Source organism: Falco peregrinus, chromosome 9, assembly GCF_023634155.1.
Source record: "Falco peregrinus isolate bFalPer1 chromosome 9, bFalPer1.pri, whole genome shotgun sequence".
In the NCBI taxonomy this organism is placed as follows: Eukaryota; Metazoa; Chordata; class Aves; order Falconiformes; family Falconidae; genus Falco; species Falco peregrinus.
Window position 1 is genome coordinate 34,401,318 of NC_073729.1, and position 19,029 is coordinate 34,420,346.

Below are 19,029 nucleotides of genomic sequence, written 5' to 3' on the forward strand. Positions count from 1 at the left end.
TCACTATTTTCATCATACAACTGTCTTTTCACCCCTATGGCATTGCCCAGCAGCCCCCATCCCGTTAATTCCTCCCTGGTGCTCTGACAGACACTGGCACCCTAGAGGATGACAAACATCGCACCCCAGAAGGGACCATGTTTTTTGCCTGTTACCGTCCCCTCCATCTGCTTTGGGAATGGCTCTCCAGTTTGCTAACTGGTTATGTTGAGCTGGTCTCCATCAGAAGAGTACTTTCACACCTTCTTCCCAGCCTTTCTCTTTTTCTGGCAAAAAGAGAGCATAGTTCTTAGACAAAAGGCTCCAAAAGACTCTTCTCTTTCAAGGTTTAAAAAAATATCCAGCCTTTAAAACCAGAACTCAATAGAGGTTTTTTGTTGAAAGAACTGATATCCTTAGAAAGGAAAACCTTCGATTTCAGGATTTTTCAGCTTGCCTAAGGTTCATGGACTACTACTAAGAAACCTGGCAAATGTGACCAAGAAAAGCAAGTCCATGCATCCCATAAGGTTGCTCATTTCAGTGGCATTCTGAAGGGGGGCAGAGTTGCCTTGGGGGGTGGGTGGGGGGGTGGGGGGAGTGGAATTAGAAAGATTGAAAGGCACTGGGCTTTCTCTGTAACTATTATTTGTGAGCTGACATTCACAGCCACCAAGCAGCACATTTCTGTCCTGACCCTGGGGACAAGCCCTGCCCACGCCAGCAGCTGTGCACTACATGGACCCAGACCAGCAACTCACTGCGCTAAAAAGCCACCAGGCTGTCATCGGATGGTGACGGTGACTGACCCTGGCCAGGCTTGCCATGATAAGCCAAAGAGAAAAAGCTCTGCAAATCATTAGCAGTATCCCTCTGCAGCCTTCAGGCATCCAGTCCCCATCCTCTACTTCTTTTAATTTAGATAATTGGTTTTGATGCCTGGTTTAACTTCTGCTTTCCCTGCCTGTGCTCCCTCTTTGCTTCAGCTTCCTCCCTGCTGGCTCCATGCTTCCTCGCCCAAAGAGCAGTTCCGGCACCATTTTTCTTAGTTTCCTGCTCCCCGCGCCCCACCCCCCCACCCCCCCCCCCCCCCCCCTTATATCTGTTGACTGGTTCAGATACTATTAACTCATTTAATAAAAACAGGAGACACGGGCAGCGAGGGAGGGAGGACACAGTGTTAGAAATAATGTAAATAGACCGAGCTTTCACCCTACACACCTCAAATTATGGGAACCCAGGCATGAGGCAGTAGTTAAAGGCCTCAGCCACTTGTATTGGCAAACCCGTCTTTCATAAGCATCCAATTTAGATTTAATAATATGCTTAATGAATGGTAATTAAAAACAAATTGCAATTAAAACACTATTTAATGAGGTTTAACAGTGATGTGATAGATATGTATCTATCACCAAGTTCAACTTCAATAAATATTTTCTTAATAACAAACTGGCATTTAATTAGTATGGGAAAAATGTTGCTGTTAAATCTAAATTAAATTAAAATATACTTAGGGCACTTACCCACTTAATAGTATGTGTTAATGAAAAATATTTAAAAGGCTTTTCCTTTCTCTCTCTCTTTTTTTTTTTTTTTTTAGGGGTAATGGTTGCGAGAAATAAATAAAAGGAATTTCATTGATTGCAGTATATGAAGGCATGATCCAGCCCCACACATAAACACTTGATTGATTTAAGTTTCCTAACACACAATATCCACACTATGACACATGTAAATGAACAAACAACAAATTTAACAAATGTGACAGTTTACAAAGTCATACTCAGAATTCCCACTGCACCTTTTCCCTAACCTTTCTGTGTCATTTTATGATCCCATTATCATAAATGTCTGAGCACCTGCCAAAAAAATTAAAATAGAAATAAAGTGTTTTCTTTCCTTCTGCAGATACAAAATTTAAATATTTCATAGATCTTTATTTGTTTAGTGGGAGAGGGCAGGAAAAGAAGTTTCGTATTTTGAGCTTAGCATATGTCAACTATTTTGTTTGAAACTGAGGTCTCTGAAATCTTTATTCCTCATAAAAGATATTTCAGTAGCTTAAGCCCTGATCCTATCTGTCTCCTGTGCTCCCAAGACTCCTTACAGTGGCTGATACTTTAATTGCTCCAGCACTCATTATGAGTGGGACTAAATTCAAGTAAAGCATTTTATAGCAAAAACCAGCTTTTAGAACACAAAATTTTTGCAAAAAAGTTTCCTTCAAACATTTAGTATTTTTGATCGACTGATTGTAACTGGGAAGGATTCATTTTGATAGAGCCTGTGGAAACATAAAATCTGAACAAATATTTTATAGTTCCCATTTTACACCATTCTTTACTGAGTATTTCAGGGAATAAACTAGGGAAAACCCCAACCAAAATGTTTTCCTCACAGTTACGACCAGGACCCCTTCCTCCTCTGTCTTCACATTACCTACCACAAGGGGTCTGGTTCACAAGGAGTAAGAACAGTAAGACAGATTTACAATATAAATGCAAACGGTTCCTTACGGCAAAAAAAAAATGACTTTTCAATGTTTCACTCTGCAGAAATTTTGTACATAATGACATTGCTGTACAGCAACATATGTCACATATACAGGTATGGTTTTTATTATCGCTGACAGTATGTAACATACCTATTTGCAGACAGTAACAAGCTTATAAGACAAGAATGGCACAACATTAGATGTACTTTAAGTAGAGAAGAAAAATGCATTGAGACAATATTTGCCATGAGTTCACTATGGCTTCCTTTTCTTCCTTTCAAGTGGAAAAGACGTACAGGAACTAGATATTAGAGACACAATTTTAGCATTTAGCTCTGTTCCTCTTGAAGGCAACATCGAGAACAGGAGATGATAATCATAAACCTGGTCTCTCTGGATAGCTTCCCACTTAATCCCACCAGCAGCTGCTTGGCTCAGACCTAGTCTTTGTCCCTACATACCACAAACAGACTAGAATGAGGACTACTAGTTTTAAATTGCAGTTATTTTCTGTTGGAGTTAAAACTCTTGGTTTAAAGTGATTGGTCCAACATTTCACAGTGTTATTTTCTAAAGCAAAAGAATCAGCCATACAAAATAGGTAACAGATAAGCAACGTGCAAATGAGTTACCAAATATAACATATAGTATTATGCCACACATGAACAGAGAGAAATAATGTACGTACCCAGCCAACTCACGATTGAGCCTGAAAGCTCGGATGTATTAGTTGCAGAATGTGAAGGATGTTTTCCTGGCATATTCCAGCTTCAGATATGATGCAGATAACACTTAGCATTAAATAATGCTCCTATGATTCCAGTTTTCAAGCATTTCACAATCCACTGCTAAATGTGACATCCTGGATGAAACAAATGACTTGATTAAGGACTTATTAACATTGAAACAGAACTGACTTCATGAATTATGACAGGTCCTACTGTACATGTCATACTGCATCAGAGCTGAAAGCAAAGATAGTGACCTTACTTCAGAAAAAGCAACTATTTAGTCAGGGAAATACCCACTCCACAGAAGTAGGCTACAAAGAGAGCATGGTTCCAGCAGGCAGAACAGAAATTCACCTCCTGCTTTTTGGTCCAGTGTCACCTGGTACACAGCGGTGGCTGTGCTATGTCTTACCACACTTCTACTTGGATGGAACAAAAACCATTTAACTTGAATAAAATACGTGGGCATCCTATGAAATCATTAGTTAAACTGTTCTGCTTTGAAGAAGACAAACTTCCACTAGTTTATCCACTTAGACTACTTAAAAGTCAGAAAGACCCAACAGGGACCTTGGAAAGATGATTTATGATATGGATTATTGGAAAACGGTAGAAATGCCCTAGTACTGCACCCAGTTTTGATGCCATGACCCCAGCTACAATACGACCCACAGCTCAGCATCACCTTGCCCACAGCATACCCAGCCGTCTCCTGAAAGCCTCCAGTCACAAACTGGGGAGTTGGCCTTCGAGAAGTCCGAGGGGCATCAGTGAGGTTTTGGCTACGTCAGTACCTTCTGCAGTAACCACGGTGGTTCAGATGAAACCGAAGGTCAATCAGATTTGTCTTCCTAATCGCTTGAAGGATTTAAAAAATTCCATTTAGGATGCAAGAAAAGGCAGAGGAGATGGGAAACACAGAATCAGAAGCTTGGAAAAACAATTTGTTTATGGTTGGCTAGACTGCGTCAGACTTGCCAGTCACTTTTAGCTAGGAGAGAGTGAATTACCCATAGCTGATGCCACCAAAGATCTCTAACCATCAGGAAGTATCCCTCCTCCCCCAAGTGTTTTCCACTAAAAATGGCAGAGAGATGCTGATTAAAGAAAGACAGAGCTTTAACACTCTCAGCTTGTGGCTAGCAGTCTGGCATCTCTGGTGATGCTCAGCTCAGGCTGAGACAAACAGGAGGCCCATGCCAAGTTGTTTTGCAGTCAGTGGCCTGTTGCCAGAGTGTCATTTTTCACAGAAAGGACACAATACCAAGCAATCTGGCTGAGGATGAATAAAAGTGTCATCTGTGTTCGCTCCACTTCAAGGGCTCGTGCAGTATTGTTCTCCTCGTGTGCAATACTATTCCCATTGATCCTACAGACACATCAAAAGATGCTTCTCAGGGACCTATTGGTCAGTCTTCCAACTTCGACAAGGAACTCACATCAACCTATTACATTTTATTATTTTTTACAGTGATTAAAAAGTGTTCATGCCTTTCATGAGTTGGGGGTGGTTTATTTTTTGCCTACTGGAAATTTGTCTCTTCTTTCACCCAGCAAAAAAGCACAAGGATTAGACAATGAGACAGCATGGAAAAGAAATACGCTTAGCAGAAATAGCAAACCATCAGATTTGCACATTGCTGGAGATACAAAAGGAAAGATGATTGAGAAAAGGCTGCAAAGCCAAAAAAGCACTGACAAGATTTATCTGCCATCTGCAAAAAAGAAAGGAGCAAACAGAAATAAACACACATGTGAGAAGGCAAGAGGAATGAACGGTGGTTTATTATCACAGGGGACATTTCACTGGCTGAACTCTAAAGGCTTTACCAATACAGGGACATGTTTTTTGAAACAGAGTATATGTAATTTCTGTCCTTGGTAACCGTGGCTGAATATGCAGGGTGAAGCAGCCTCATCTTGGGCCCTAACCCAGGAAAAGCATACAAGCGCTACCCAAGAAGCAGAAGAATCACGGCTGGCTTTTATGTGTTTCCCTGGAGAGGGGCCTCTGTGTCTGACTGGCCATTTGCACACCATCTGCACGTGCTGCTGGGACGCAAAGTTGGAATAGTCAGTTGCGCAAGGCCAAGAGAATCTTTTTTATTCTTTTAACTTTTTCCTGGTTAGGTGGAACAACCCACAAGAAGCTAAGGTTGTTCAGCCTCCTCATCTCCTAAAGACAGAAAGGGATGTTGGAGGTACTGAGTAACATGCAGAAAATCCCAGACTGTATGGGGCTGTACCAGCTGGTAGTAATGGGAAAGAGTGGTAAGGAGCTGGGGAAAGAGGAAAGCTCCCTTTGCCATCTCAGTACGTTCCTGCCAACAGCTACGATATGATCTGATTCTAAACACAACCCCGAAGACCAGATTTTCATACTTGGAGAGAGATGAGGAGCTGCTTATGACATAGTCTCCATGAATCCCACAATGAAGAAAGCGTAAATATCAGATACAGCAAAGCACAAACTGGCAACAAAGGAGAGAGCGTGCATTCCTCACCTACAGTTGTGCAGGGAACTGGATATTTAATGTTAGGAGGTTTTTTTCTCATCTTCCCATGAGAAGGTTTCTGTATCCTCACTGCTGAGTCAAACATGCTCTGACAGGCAACTCCTTGAGCAATAAATGAATTTGTGTCTTAAGAAAAAAACATAATCAGAGAATTCCATAGGTGACCTCTGTGTTTTGAAAGCTGAAGAATGACCCAAAAAATAAGAACAAATAGACTGGAAGAAGTCATGCCCCTTTTCTCCCATTCTCCAAGCTAGGATCTACTCTCCATGGGCCATTCCTGAACATGATTTGTTAACCCCAGCTTGAAAAAAAAATCAGTAGAGATTCCCCCACCTGCCTTAGCCCTTACCATCAGAAGCTGTGTGAATGGGAGCCACGGGGAAGATGCCCCAGCCATAATTGTATTCAACACCAGCTTGCTCTGTGACCTAAAGATTCACCTGTGAGAGGGAGGCCACAGCTTTATGTATTTTATGGTCTGCCACCTCCCTGCAGCAGCCAGGCACGGTGCCGTGCCAATGCTGTCCTACCCAGCGAGGAGGGTCGGACTGATGGCACAAAGGCAGAACCAGATTCAGCATCCAAGGTGCACTGCACAAACCATACATGTGATACATCACTTAAAAAAGGGCTGCAGAAAGAAGTTACCATAAAGTTTCCATTCCAAAGCACTAAAATCTTACATTTGCTTATTAAATTTCAGTTGGGGCCCCAGGCAATTGGACAGAACACCCGTCTAGCTACTGCATTTTGCTTTGCTTACTGATACTGACATACAGCCATAACTTACATAAAGAAATTGCAAAGCTGAGGACTTTAATCATGGATAACCATCCCTTCCACCTCTGGCTTTAGGATAAAACTGACATCACGTTTCAGGTTTGGTTTGGGGTTTTTTTTTTGGGGTTTTTTTTTTTTTTTCCTTTCTTTTCTTGTAAAAGATTTATAGGAATGTGGAACAAAAGAAGAATAGCATATCCTCTGTTTAAGAGCCTGTGATTCAAAGACCAGTTGAGACAATGGCAGGATTCTCATGTATTTTGTAGGCATTTAATAATAACCCAACGAGACTGGAAAGTCGGTACTCTCAGGGGTCTGCTGGGAACCCACACTGCCCCTGCCCCCTGGTGCTTTCACATGGCTGCACGCACAGAAGCGTGGCAGCCCCGAGAAACCCCCGGCAGCCCCGAGAAAACCCCGGCAGCACCAAGCTCCGACCCGCAGCCTCAGCCATGCACACAAGGAGCTGGGTGCTGCCTTAGGGCTCTGCTCTTACGGGAATGCTGCAAAATGGGGGTTGAGATGACACAACTGGTTGCAGTCATTGTTCCTACTCTTTGGCAATCATTTTAGATGGTACAGACTTTAAAGACCTGACTTTCTCTCCTGTGGTGTTTCTATAATGCTCAGCACAGCAAAGAAGGATGAATTTTCTAAAAAGTTCAATAAAAACCTGATTCCCCATAAGCTAGGCTTCAGGGGCTCGAGGAATTACCAGCACTAAGTGCTCAAAACCTGTCAAGTCTCAGAAAAGCTTGAAAATCATGAAAAAAGTAGTAAGAAATGTCAGGAACTTTTTATTTGCTTTTTGATTTTAGAACCCAGAACATCACCACCACACCACAAATACTAGAAATGTATGGGTTTGCACCTTTATAAAGAAGAAATGCGCTGGTGTTTATTTTTGTATATGAAAAGTGAAAGTTCAAAGAAATAGCACGATTACAAGAGCTCAGGCTTTAAGAGAACCCCCAAGCGTTACTGAAAGAGCCACAATAACTCACCAGGCTGGGGAGCTTTGTATTCTTTCTCCAGGGCCAAGTCTCCACTCACAGCTGAGGATCTCCTTCCCTCAGGTAGCGCTACAGAAAAAGAGTTAAACAGGGGCAAGGAGAGACCAACAAACTTGTAAAATACGTAGTGTAACACCACTCAGCTGTTGCTGTGACCCCCCTGAATTACACTGGAGAATTAATGTATTAGCCATTCTTTAGCATTTGCTACTTCCAAAGGTTTATTGCAGCCGGTCAATACCAATAGCACATCTCAAAGGAACAAGAGGAGCAGCACACGCTGGAATCAAGCAGCAGCAGAGCACAGAGCTAAAGCACACGCTTAACTGATGAACAGGAGCGCACACATGCTTAAAAAGTTAAGTGTAGGATTAAATGTTTTGCTGGGTTGAGGCAAGAAGAATTCCATAGTTAGTCTGTTATCGTTACTATGATCATCACTATGACTGAACAGAGAACAGTCTGTGTTAAAGCTGGCGAACCTTTCTCAAAATAACGTTTTCAGGCAATTTATATCCAGAGTATACTGGCATTTACACATTTCAAGTTAATGATTCAAGAAAGTGAGATTAGTGATTATCCTATTTGTTATGACCAAGCTGAGAAAGTATAGCTACCACTTTGCACCCCAGGAATGAATTTGATAATCTACAGTACCCTAAGAAAATGGTGCTGAACACTAAATGATGGAGCAGAATGTGCAACAGGTAAACACTAGCAGGAATACTTGGATATGCAGAGCAGCAGAATGAGGGTGGTGTAGGCATTCCTATCTTGTTTGTTTTTAAACACAATGTTCCTGCTGTAAAGAAATGGTTAAGAGCAGATGTTGACATTTGAAACTTTTTTTTTTTCCCTCCAATTTAAAATACTAATACTGGATAATATTACAAAAGACAAGACATTAGTGCTCCTTTAGAAACATTTATCCTTTACTTTTTTTAAAACAACAGGCATTTCAGATGTTCAGGAACTGTGACTGTAACACATCTGTATTTTTATTTAATTACCTATTTCCTAAATGAGATTACAGCATGGCATGTGGTGTCTTTCAAACCAAACACCTGTAGTCGGAATTAGAAGCCTCACAACTGCCCCTGCTGAAGTTCCCAGGGGCTGGGGAGGTGGTAGAGAATTGTTCAGCTCAGACGCAGGGAAAGCTGGCAACCTCATCAGCAGCGTTATCAAGGCCTCTCCAGATCTGAATAGCTTTCCTGTCTGCATATTTTTATATGTATGTATATATATTTATTTATTCATTTTAGTTTAAGGCTCGTTCCAACAGGAAAAAGGTAATAGAACAGTAAGAATTTCCTGTGGCGGTGTAACCAGAAGAAAAAAAAAAAAAAAAAAAGAGAGAGAAAAAAAGCCCATTAAATAGAATAAACCTAGACAAAGCCTTATGTGAAACTGAAATAAGGCTGAGATGCCCCAGGTGCAACATGGGTCAACTGTCCTTCTTACAGCTCAGTGCTGGAAATGTGCCCAGCTTTTGTAAAAGGTCCCAAAGCCACGGCAGAAGGCTCAAGATGTTGACTGGCCTTGGGCTACACACTTGGCTGCTGCAGAGGCTGTGACCTTTGCTCCTGACACAGGGCTGGATTATTTTTTTTTTTTGGTTTTCACCAGAATTCTTCCTTCTCACAGGAAAAAGAACTGCTCAGCAGTTGGGGTTTGCAGCCTGACATTTTGGCATCTGTTTTTTTCTTTTTTGATTCTTTCCACAGGCAAAACACTATTTAGAAAACGGATTTAAGCCCATTGTTCATACTGATTTCATGCGGGTTGCAGATTCAGGACACCGTGGGCTGGCATATAGCTGCCAAGCGTGCTGCAAAGCCCTAGCAGGACACATTTGATCCTATCCTGCGCAGGCCAGGACCAAAGAGAGGGCACTGTGGACTCCGCATACACAATGAACAACCTAACAAGAAGAGTGGCATCGGATGTGGACCCGTGACATTGCTCTGTCTCTTCTCGTAGACAAACTCCAGCTCATTTTCTGCAAGTCCCCCAAACAATCTGCAAGTGGCAATGACTTCTGAACAGAGCGGACAGAAGACTGAAAAGTGGAATTGCATCATACTGGTCCCACCACTTACTGTCCTGCTTTTTAAGCCTTTTACCTTCATTTTAATGGATGATGGAGCAGTAAAAGGGCCCTGTGCAAGAGGCATGGAGCGGGGAGGGAAATCCACTCTTCCATGTTTTTCCAGAAGTAAGTAAACCCCATCACCTTTCTCCAGGATCAGTGCTTGTTCAGTGCTGACAGGGGTAACAACAGACCAGTGGCAGGAGACACATGGTGCTATTAATGCTTGGGGTTTTAATTATTGTTGTTATATTGTAGCACCTGGGGACTCCCTTTGCGGGACAGTAACCCACAGTGACAGACACCAGGCAAGGCCAGCACAAACAGATGGTTCTTGAACCAGGGAGTCTTCATTCCCAGACAAAAGCTGACAGATGATGTTACAGACAAGGGGAGTCCATGGAAGCCACCAAAGTCCATACAGTCATCACAGAGCTCTCAGCACACCAACAGCTTCACCGCTATGAGGTTGTACAGCCATCTCAGAAAAGGAGTTTTAAAAAGAAACTAGGAAGAGAGTGATGAAGCTTGTGTGAAAACACACAAGGGTGCTTTCAAGTTTTAAAAACTGGGCAATAAAGAGTGGCACAGTGGGCTGACCAGAGACCAAAACTGCCATCTGAACCACAAAAGAAAAATACTGTATTGGGTGGAGAAAGGCTGTGAAAGACCTTGGGAGCAAAGGCAAACAGATTGTGCTTGCTATATCAAGAGCAGAGGCTTGCAAGAGAGATGCAGTGAGAGGGGTGACAGCAGGCAAGGCAAATCGTCAGCTTTTGCAGCCTAAAGAACATGCGGGAGAACAGGGTGAGATGGGATTAGCCAAGGCCAGAATTAGCAGTGTTGTAGTAGTGATTGAGGAAAGTGATAACGACATCCTGAGCAAGCATGGGAACCATGAAGGGGGACAAAAGTGGCAGCACTGTACAAAGTCCATGCAGAAACATGTGGCAAGAGTTCGACATTGCCTGGAGGCATGAATCAGGAGAGACACCTGACTCAAAAACCATCCATGTCCAAGGACAGGAATGATTGCAATATTGTCCATGGTGCTTAAGAAAGAGCAGATCTATGGGCAAAACCCTTGTTTTAGGTATATTGAGCATTACTTGACAGCTGTTCATCTGCAAGGGAACACTGCGGGGACAGGAACACCACCAAAATGGGAGAGATGGTGAAAGCACGTAGGTCTCGATGGCATCAGATTAGGGACAGAAGCTGAATTTGGGTTCCAGAGAAAATTGCCAAGATATATGGTGTAGAAAATTAAAGGACAATGACCAAAAGTCAGTTCCTTGGAGCCCCAAAGGAATGCTAGGGAGTGCCTGTTTCTACCTCTGCTTTCTTTACGCACTGCTAAATTGCTCCCTCCTGAGAGGGCTCGTCTCTAGTGCTCATAAAAATAATCCCAATAAAGTAGTTGTGCTCTCTCCAACCTTCATGCCCTCCCTTTTCAGCTGAAATTAAGCAATGAAAAACAGGACAGCTTTTCCAGCAAACATGATTTTACAGCACAAGCGTCATCACTCCTCCCTCTTCTCTTATTATAAGGGTATTTTTGTTTAAATGGGAAAAACAAACAAAGCAATACATTCCAAAATACATGTCCCTATCCCTCACCCTCAGAAACACTCCTAAAACGCAAGGTTTACAGCTTACTGCCTAAGAATTCCCTTTCATGTCAGTATTCCCACTGAAACCTTGGCAGGGCAAAGCGCCTGAACCGGCGCCCACTCTCTGCTGCCACCCCAAACTTCCTCCTCCTTCCCTCTTCCTAAACATTGCCTCACCCTCCAAAAAGTCCCCCACGGAGAAACAAACCAAAGTTCAGCTTTGGCTTTACAGTCATTAAAAAGCAGATAAATACATAAAATACAAATTCACCCACCATCAACCTGCTCCTTCTGCCAGCTGCAGAAGCCTGGCTGACGTACCAGCAGCGGCTGCAAGGTTGCTCCGAAGGCAGATGCTGCACGTGCCGGAGCAGATGTGTTACTGTACGGACGATCACCACGGCTTGCTGCACAGCACTCCCAATGTTTTGGCAGTACTCACTGTGTCCAGTTCCACTTCAAAGCTACCTCTCTGCTTTCAGAATCACAGTAAGTGCTCGCTCTAATTACCACGTGTTTCCAGTACGCTTTTAATCATCATCGTTAAGAAATTGAACATAACCCACTGAGATACAGAAGCGTAAACATGAGCAGTAATTATTCCAACCTCTTCCCTGGTCTCAGGTAATGATCACACCATATTTTTAAAGCTGATGCTTAGTTTATGATGGTCTGGTTTAGAATCACATTATCCTGGGTGTTTCTGGTTAAGGCCAACCAAAGGTTAAGGTCTGTAGAGGAGGGGAAAGCATGTTTTACAATTATTTTAAAGGCTTTTAGTTATTTAAAGGCAAGGCCTGTGACCTGTTAAGAATCGGCAAAGATGAAGACATCTGCCTTATACTATTCCAGAGTAAACAGATCTGCTGCAGAACTATAAGACATCTTAAAGTTGGAATTTCAGTTTAATTTACGGTAGACATGCCCCTGGTATTTCTCAGTGTATAAACGGTCACGTTAGTTTTAATCAAGCTAACACGGGTGCTAGATGCACTCTAAACGCTGCAGCCCAACGCTCACAGATGCACTAATATCTGCCCTAGTTTTCAAGAAACAGGTGGGAGAGGAAGGGAGAGCTCATCATTAAGGTGTGACTTTGAAAGGGGCTCGAAGGCCATCGGTCAGCGCCACGCTTGCCAAACGTCCCACCTAATACAGCGTCCTTTATCATACTCCTCAGCCCCATCTCCCATAAGCAAAGCATCTGGGGTGCCGGTTTTCTCACACAATCGTGTAGTTACTGGTCACTTTTTCTGGCCACTCAGCTGACACAGCTCGGCTACGTGCAGATAAATAATCCATGCTCAGAGCTCACCTGTGTGCCTGAGTATTCATAGCACAGCATGCAGTCACCCTGTGCATGCACGAGGTCTTGTTCGAGGACTGTCCCAAATTTAACCTTTTCAAATCTGACCCATCTATCACATCACAGGGACCTACAGACTCCCACATCTTTAAAAGAAGCTTGAGGGCTTCAACAGTCGAAAAAGCTACCCAAGTGCTTGCTGACATAAACGCCTGTATACATCACTTAATGCACAGCAAGTAAGAATTGGAGCCAGCTTAGCTGTTTTTCCTTAAAAGTCAAAGTAACATAAGAGACCTCGCATTTGCCATGGATGCAAGCTGTGAATGTCTGATTTTGTGTGTCTAACCCTAAGCTACATCTTTCCTGAGCAAAACTGTTTGAATTGTTTTCATCAGGAGGTATGTTTTATTTGGGGTTTTGTTGTTTGACTACTACCTTGTTTGTATTTTTAAAAATATTTTTCCTTGTTTTTCAGTGAAAGACCAGAAATGGAAAATTATTGTTAACGTGGGTTTAAAACCTCATGATTTTTAAAGTTATTTTTCTTGGTAAAATATGAAAGGACTATCTGGCCACTGGAAAGTTTGAAATAAATTTAATATTTGCAAAATATCTTCTGAAAACTTTTTGATGACCTTCTACCAGACCTGTTCCAGTTTATCCTCAGCTCTGATGTGGAGCTCCTTAGTGACCTTGTGACACAATTTTCTGTGCCACCATTCCCTGTTTGTTGAGATAATAGGAATTCTAGTCTCCAAATAAGTGATTTTTCATCAGAAAAATGACACTTCATCAGATTGAAGGTTACTGCAGAACTATACGGGCTTTGAATAATTACAGCTTTTGTGGGAAATATTTCTCCAGTTCAAGATGGAGATTCCAGTGAAAAACAAACAAAAAACCACTCAATCATCATAATAGTAATAATAAACCCCTCCAAAGGGGCTATTTCAAACTACACCAAGGCTTTGTTTTTTGTTTTTTTCCAGAGCTATCTGGCATACATAATAGGCCGAGCTTTGATCATGGCCGCAAAGGTGGATTTGCACTGAAAGTGCGCTAACACCGCCCACCATTCATGCCCCAACATCTAACATGTAAATGAAAATCGTTAGGCATGTACTCCAAACAAGGCTGACACCCACTTTCATGGGTGCAGTCCAAGGCATGTCCCAAACTGCTGCACGAAGTTGGCAGAGGCACAGAGGGCTCCTGTCAGCCCCACTGCCCACCAGCCATCTGTGCCCACAGGTGGAGATGGGAAGAAAGGCAGCTCCACCCTGCTCCCAGAGGATGGGTTCAACCTCTTCCCCCGAGTGAAAAGAGCTGCACCAGGCTTGCAGCCTTCAATTCATAAGTGTTCATCTATGAAATCGGATTCCCACCCCTCTCCACTAAGGATCTGCTATTTCAACGAAGCACAAGATGTCAGGATTTTTGCCAACATGAGCCCAGCTGTCAAAATCTCATCCTTGGAAACAATCCCAGATAGACACATGTTTTACCCCAGCCAAAATGGTCAAACTTTGCAGAGAAACATTCAGAGGAAAAAGGTTCCATATTGTCACTGCAATAGCTCAGGATTGCTCACAGCCAGACAACTGGGATGCGGTGTTTTAATAGCTGAACCATTAAAAGCAACAGGCATCTTGCTATTGACAGCACTAAGAACAGACTCAGTGCCTTTGGCACAAGATTATCAAAAGCAGCATTGCAGGAAAGGAAATAAGCTTGTTTGGATTTGGGAGACAACAAATAAAGGCAAAAATATGCTAGCAATTTTCTGTTTCTATAGTATGTTTTTCTAAATATCTTCAGCACTTTTGCTGATATTTCTGATGGAAGTCTAGGAAGTCTTGGGTTTATATTCTCCTTGGGTTCATGTTCCTTCAACCTACCTGGAAATCCAAGCCTAAGGGGCTTGGCTGGACTTGCCATCAGTGCATCGGGGAGGATGCAGATAGTCTTCCTCTCTGGGTTATCCTAGGGGCTAGAGACAAGCACGGCTCTGGAGCCCTCCTGGGCTGCAGACACAAGCAGGCTTGCACGGAGGGCAGGGGGCAGGAGGCACCGAGGCCAGGGCCCCGCTGACAGCACAGACCTCCCGTGTTCTGCGTGCGGGGGCAACATCCCTAGCCTGGAGTTTTGCAGCTTCCCATTGCCAATGCATGCTGTCCAGCTCGAACTGAGCAAGATTCCTGAGCATCAACCTATTTCTTCTGATCTGAGATGTGAAGAGGTCAAATGGTTTTGCTCAGGTCACATACAGGGGCAGTGGCAAAGGTGGCAGAGCTCCAGCACCTCCTGGATCCTTTGTGCAAATGGAACCAGTATATGTTGCCTTTCTTAGTATGGCCCAATTTGCGTGCAAGCAGCAGTCAGCCAGCAAGAGGTGAACTCCTACAGCTGAGGGGGTGGGGAGGGGAGGTGGCATCAGAAACAGCAATCATTATCCTCTTTACTGGAAAACGTGTATCTGAATGGCCAAATTTACTAGCTGTTCCAGATCTTTATGAGATTTATGAGGCTTAAGAAAAAAAATTTACTAGGAAGACATAAAACTTCAGTGGTTTGAAATGGAAATGTTTGCAAGGGACTTGGGATCAGCTGGTTTCAATTGCAGCCCTGTCTGAAGCAGGGAGGGCTTCACTTCAGGGCTGAGGACTTCAAACCTCTCCTGACCTGACCCTCCAAAGACAGCTAAAGATTAAAGCTGACTAGAGAGCCAGTGCTTTGTCATTGGGAGGAGCTGTGGTACCCCAGATAAAGGAAAAACACAGATACTGGGAGATGATGAGGAGCACATGGCAGAGACACTCAAGTCCTCTTGTGCAAACTAGCCCAGTCCTGCAGGGCCAGTCCTGGGCTAATAATATCTGGTGCATCTAAACTGCTTCCTGATCCCACACCGCCTGCCCCAGCACTCCTATTTCTGTGGGGCTTATTAAATTGCATGGAAAGCTAAACCCGAGCCAGCTTTCTGCATTTACACCCTACTGGGAGCAATACAACCTGATCTCCTGGCATGCAGAGCTCCAGGGAGCACGGAGCAGAGACACCTGCGTGGCTCTTCATTGTAGCCCCAGTGCTCTCAGCACAGTTCCAGTTCCCAGCAGAGGCACGTGAACGTCTCCGTACCCGGCTCCTTGTTTTCCCTCTGTTCACAGGGAAACCCCTCCTGGTTCTGACAAAGCACATTGCCCCAGACTCAGCCCCTGCCTTCACAGAGGCAATCCCAAACTAAACTATGTGAAGAAATCTCATCTTTGGACTGAATTTGACCCAGTGCAAAACAGAAACTGGATTCCCCTCCAAGCATAATAGACAGGATAAGGCTTGGAAAGTGTTGCTTTTCCCATATCACAAGCCCAAAACCACATTACACACACCTCTTAATGAGGGTAGTAAGCTTTAACTTAACAGCTTCTGAACTGAGCTCATCATCCACTTAGAGTAATATTCCCTTCAGTGCCTTGTAGGGCATGTTGGGATAGGTTGGCCAACATTTAACACCTTTGCATTTGCCAGCATTTGTTCCTGGCTCTGAAACAAACACAAAACATGTTGAAGATTTCCAAAGGGTATCCGAGGGGGAGGCAGAGTTGATGCAGACGCTGCTGATGAGCTTATTGCAGCACTTACATCCTTCCTCACCTTACAGGATGCTTAATTACAGTGGGCTTTTGTGGGATTTGCACCTAGCAGCTCACAAGTGCTCCACTGGCAATTAGATTCAGTGCAAGGTGGAAGGCGTGTGGGGGTCATTCTGCCTCTCTCCTCCCCCAGAATTACAGGGGAATATTTCCCTTCCTTATTCTTCTTATTTTATCTCATGTCCCACAGACCAGGCACATAGCTGCTTGGTTCACCTGGCTGACAGATACTGAAAATAGCCACGCAGTTCCCGGTTCATAATCCTTTTCACTGGGACTGCCTTTAATCCTGTGTAATTGAAAATACCAAACATGGCATTCTAATACGTAGGAAACTTCTTTTATGTAAAGCCCTAGTGACTACAGCGAGAGTACTGCTGTCGATACAGGATTTCCCACAGCAGATCAGCTCACCTGCCCAGGCTCCTGCCTCCATGCTGGCTCACACTCGACGGTGCCACATCGCAAAATGTACTTGTCAATGTTCAGCATTGCTGTTTGAGGAGACGGAGTTTTACATAATTCTGTTCAGGCTCTGTTTATGTCTTAAAATGTGATTTTTAGCTTGCTTTCCCTAGCTTGCCAGTTACTTACAATGCTTACTTATGTATGAATATTCAGAAAGTCATCTTGATCTGTTTCAGACATCCAGCTTCACGGCTTGTACTGATAGCATCTTGCAGAAGGCAAGTCCACAAATTCACCTTGCTCTATATAAAGACATATTTACTTGTTAGAACTAACATCAGCATTATCTTTGTAAGATCTCTTACAAGACAAGCATGATTATGAACCTTTTCTGGCCCTAAAACCTGTTTACTCAGGTAGTTTCACTTAGCAATTAGGTTTTGAAACACAGAAACAAACTTCTCAGTCTGCTTATAGCAGAGGTTAGGAGCATCTCACAGGCTGAAATAGTGCTTTGGATCACGATTTCCAAATCTGGGTCTAGCTTGGAATACACTCAATTATGTTTTTCTTCATCATCAGCAGCAATGTGACCTATTGCCTGGAAGGAGAGACAGTTCTGGCCCTTATTTACTAGCTCACTGTGCGACATGGAGCTTATGCAGTTTACTCCCAAGCAATGCAGTTCAGCACACATCAAGTTGTAGCTGTGGTCCTGCTGAAGTTTCTCCAAAAAAGTGACGAAAGGGTGTTTGCCAAGCCTTGATCTTTCAAGATTCTCTTTCCCTAGGACTCCCAATTCCTTTCTCCCTCTCTGTGACTTAAAAAAGAAAGTTTACTGTTCCTAACACAGTATTAGAATTAGCCAAGTCATCAGCACTGCAGTGAACTGCTCACTTCTTTTCACTACACGGAGCCCCAAATCCATCAAGGTCCATTGTCTTCAGTGCGTAACAGGGTATCCTATGGTCCAAGAAACTTAGCACCGATTTTTTTTATTTTTTTTTTTCATTTCTTCAGCAATATGGAAACAAGCTCTGATTATTTTTTTTTCCACGTTATTTCAACCAGTAGATTGCTTACAAACTCTTCACATCAGTTATTGACCAAAGTGCCGGTGCTGATCCATAACCTGCTCTGCACGACTGCTCACTAAGTCACACCGAGCTCTCTCTGCTCCTGGCTCGCAAGAGCGATAAGTGTATACTTGAAAGGAGAGTTTCAGTAGCGCATAGGTAACCATTTTCATTAGTATTGCTGATTAGTTTATCTTCTTTTCTATTAATTTCCATAAAAAAAACCCTAATGGTGATACAAATAAACTAGATGAGGAATAAATGCAACTACAGAAGATTTTGGCCTTAATCTCATTAATATTTTCTAGTGAAAACACACCATTTTTGCTGGCATTCTTCACAGGGTGAAGTACTATCCAGACTAACAAAAGAATGCTTAATATGAATTTCTGGATTTTACTCAAATAAGTTTTTATTTATATTGTTTCCATATTTAAAAATTAGAGGGCTATTCCCTGATAAAGCATTTATACCTGTTTATGTTTATGTGTCTATAAACTCCTGATAACTTCTTAATCTGTTAAATGCTGCATTCATGAATAGCAATGTACTTAGCTGTATGAAAGACCTTGGAGTTTATTTTTTAAAAAAATTAAACTCACCTTTATAACTAAATTTAGCCTTCTTTAACTGTTCTGCATTTACCTGTATATTTTTCAGATCATTAACTACATGTGTTAACCAATTAGTTAATGGGCAATGTTATTAGGAAAGAAATGCAATTTTCCAGAAACCTGAGAAACTGTGAACACTGAAATAACAAATCAAAATAAACCAACCGACTTCACACTCCTCTCTTAGTACTTGTTAATACATGAGATTGTAAACATTTTCTCCAGTATTATTCATTTTCCCTTTATCTCCAGCTCAAATGGATTTGTAGCTCAGGTCACTGTGATATACTGCACTCTTAGCAATGTTTCGCCTGAAATTTCCAGTAAGGCACGCAGCTCTTTTTGGATTTCTAACGGGCATCAACTACTAAGTCTTTCAGGACACTTTTTAAATCTCAGCCTTTAATACCGCTGGATATCACAGTACATGCATAGATTTACTTCCAGAGCTCTCTTTAACCAACCGAAAACAAAGCACGGCAATATGGCATTGCCACTCCAAAGAACAGGCTGCTACAAAAGAGATTTACTTGGCCTTGAAATTAGTTGTTGATATTTTCCGTTTTTTTTAAGATCACCAGGACACACACAGAGTGGCAAAAAAAAAAAAAGAAAACCAACCCCCCCCCCCCCCAAAAAAAAAAAACAACCATAAGAGGGGAAAAGAAAGAGAAAAATTTTTAAATGTAGACAGATCCTTTTTCAGATGTCATTCGGGGGATATCTGGTTTCGCTGGTCAAGTATGGT

General features: G+C 42.7%; 1 long non-coding RNA gene across 1 annotated transcript in view; it reads right to left on the reverse strand.

The window, feature by feature from the left end:
• The window catches only part of LOC129785194 (uncharacterized), a 100,106-nt gene that overhangs the window by 58,985 nt on the left and 22,092 nt on the right, over positions 1-19,029 (reverse strand). Inside the window, exons 5-7 of the long non-coding RNA XR_008748848.1 lie at positions 7,508-7,585; positions 3,906-4,062; positions 3,162-3,335 (exon numbers count right to left, since the gene is read on the reverse strand). This is a non-coding gene — a long non-coding RNA (uncharacterized LOC129785194). The remainder of the gene's footprint in view (positions 1-3,161; positions 3,336-3,905; positions 4,063-7,507; positions 7,586-19,029) is intronic.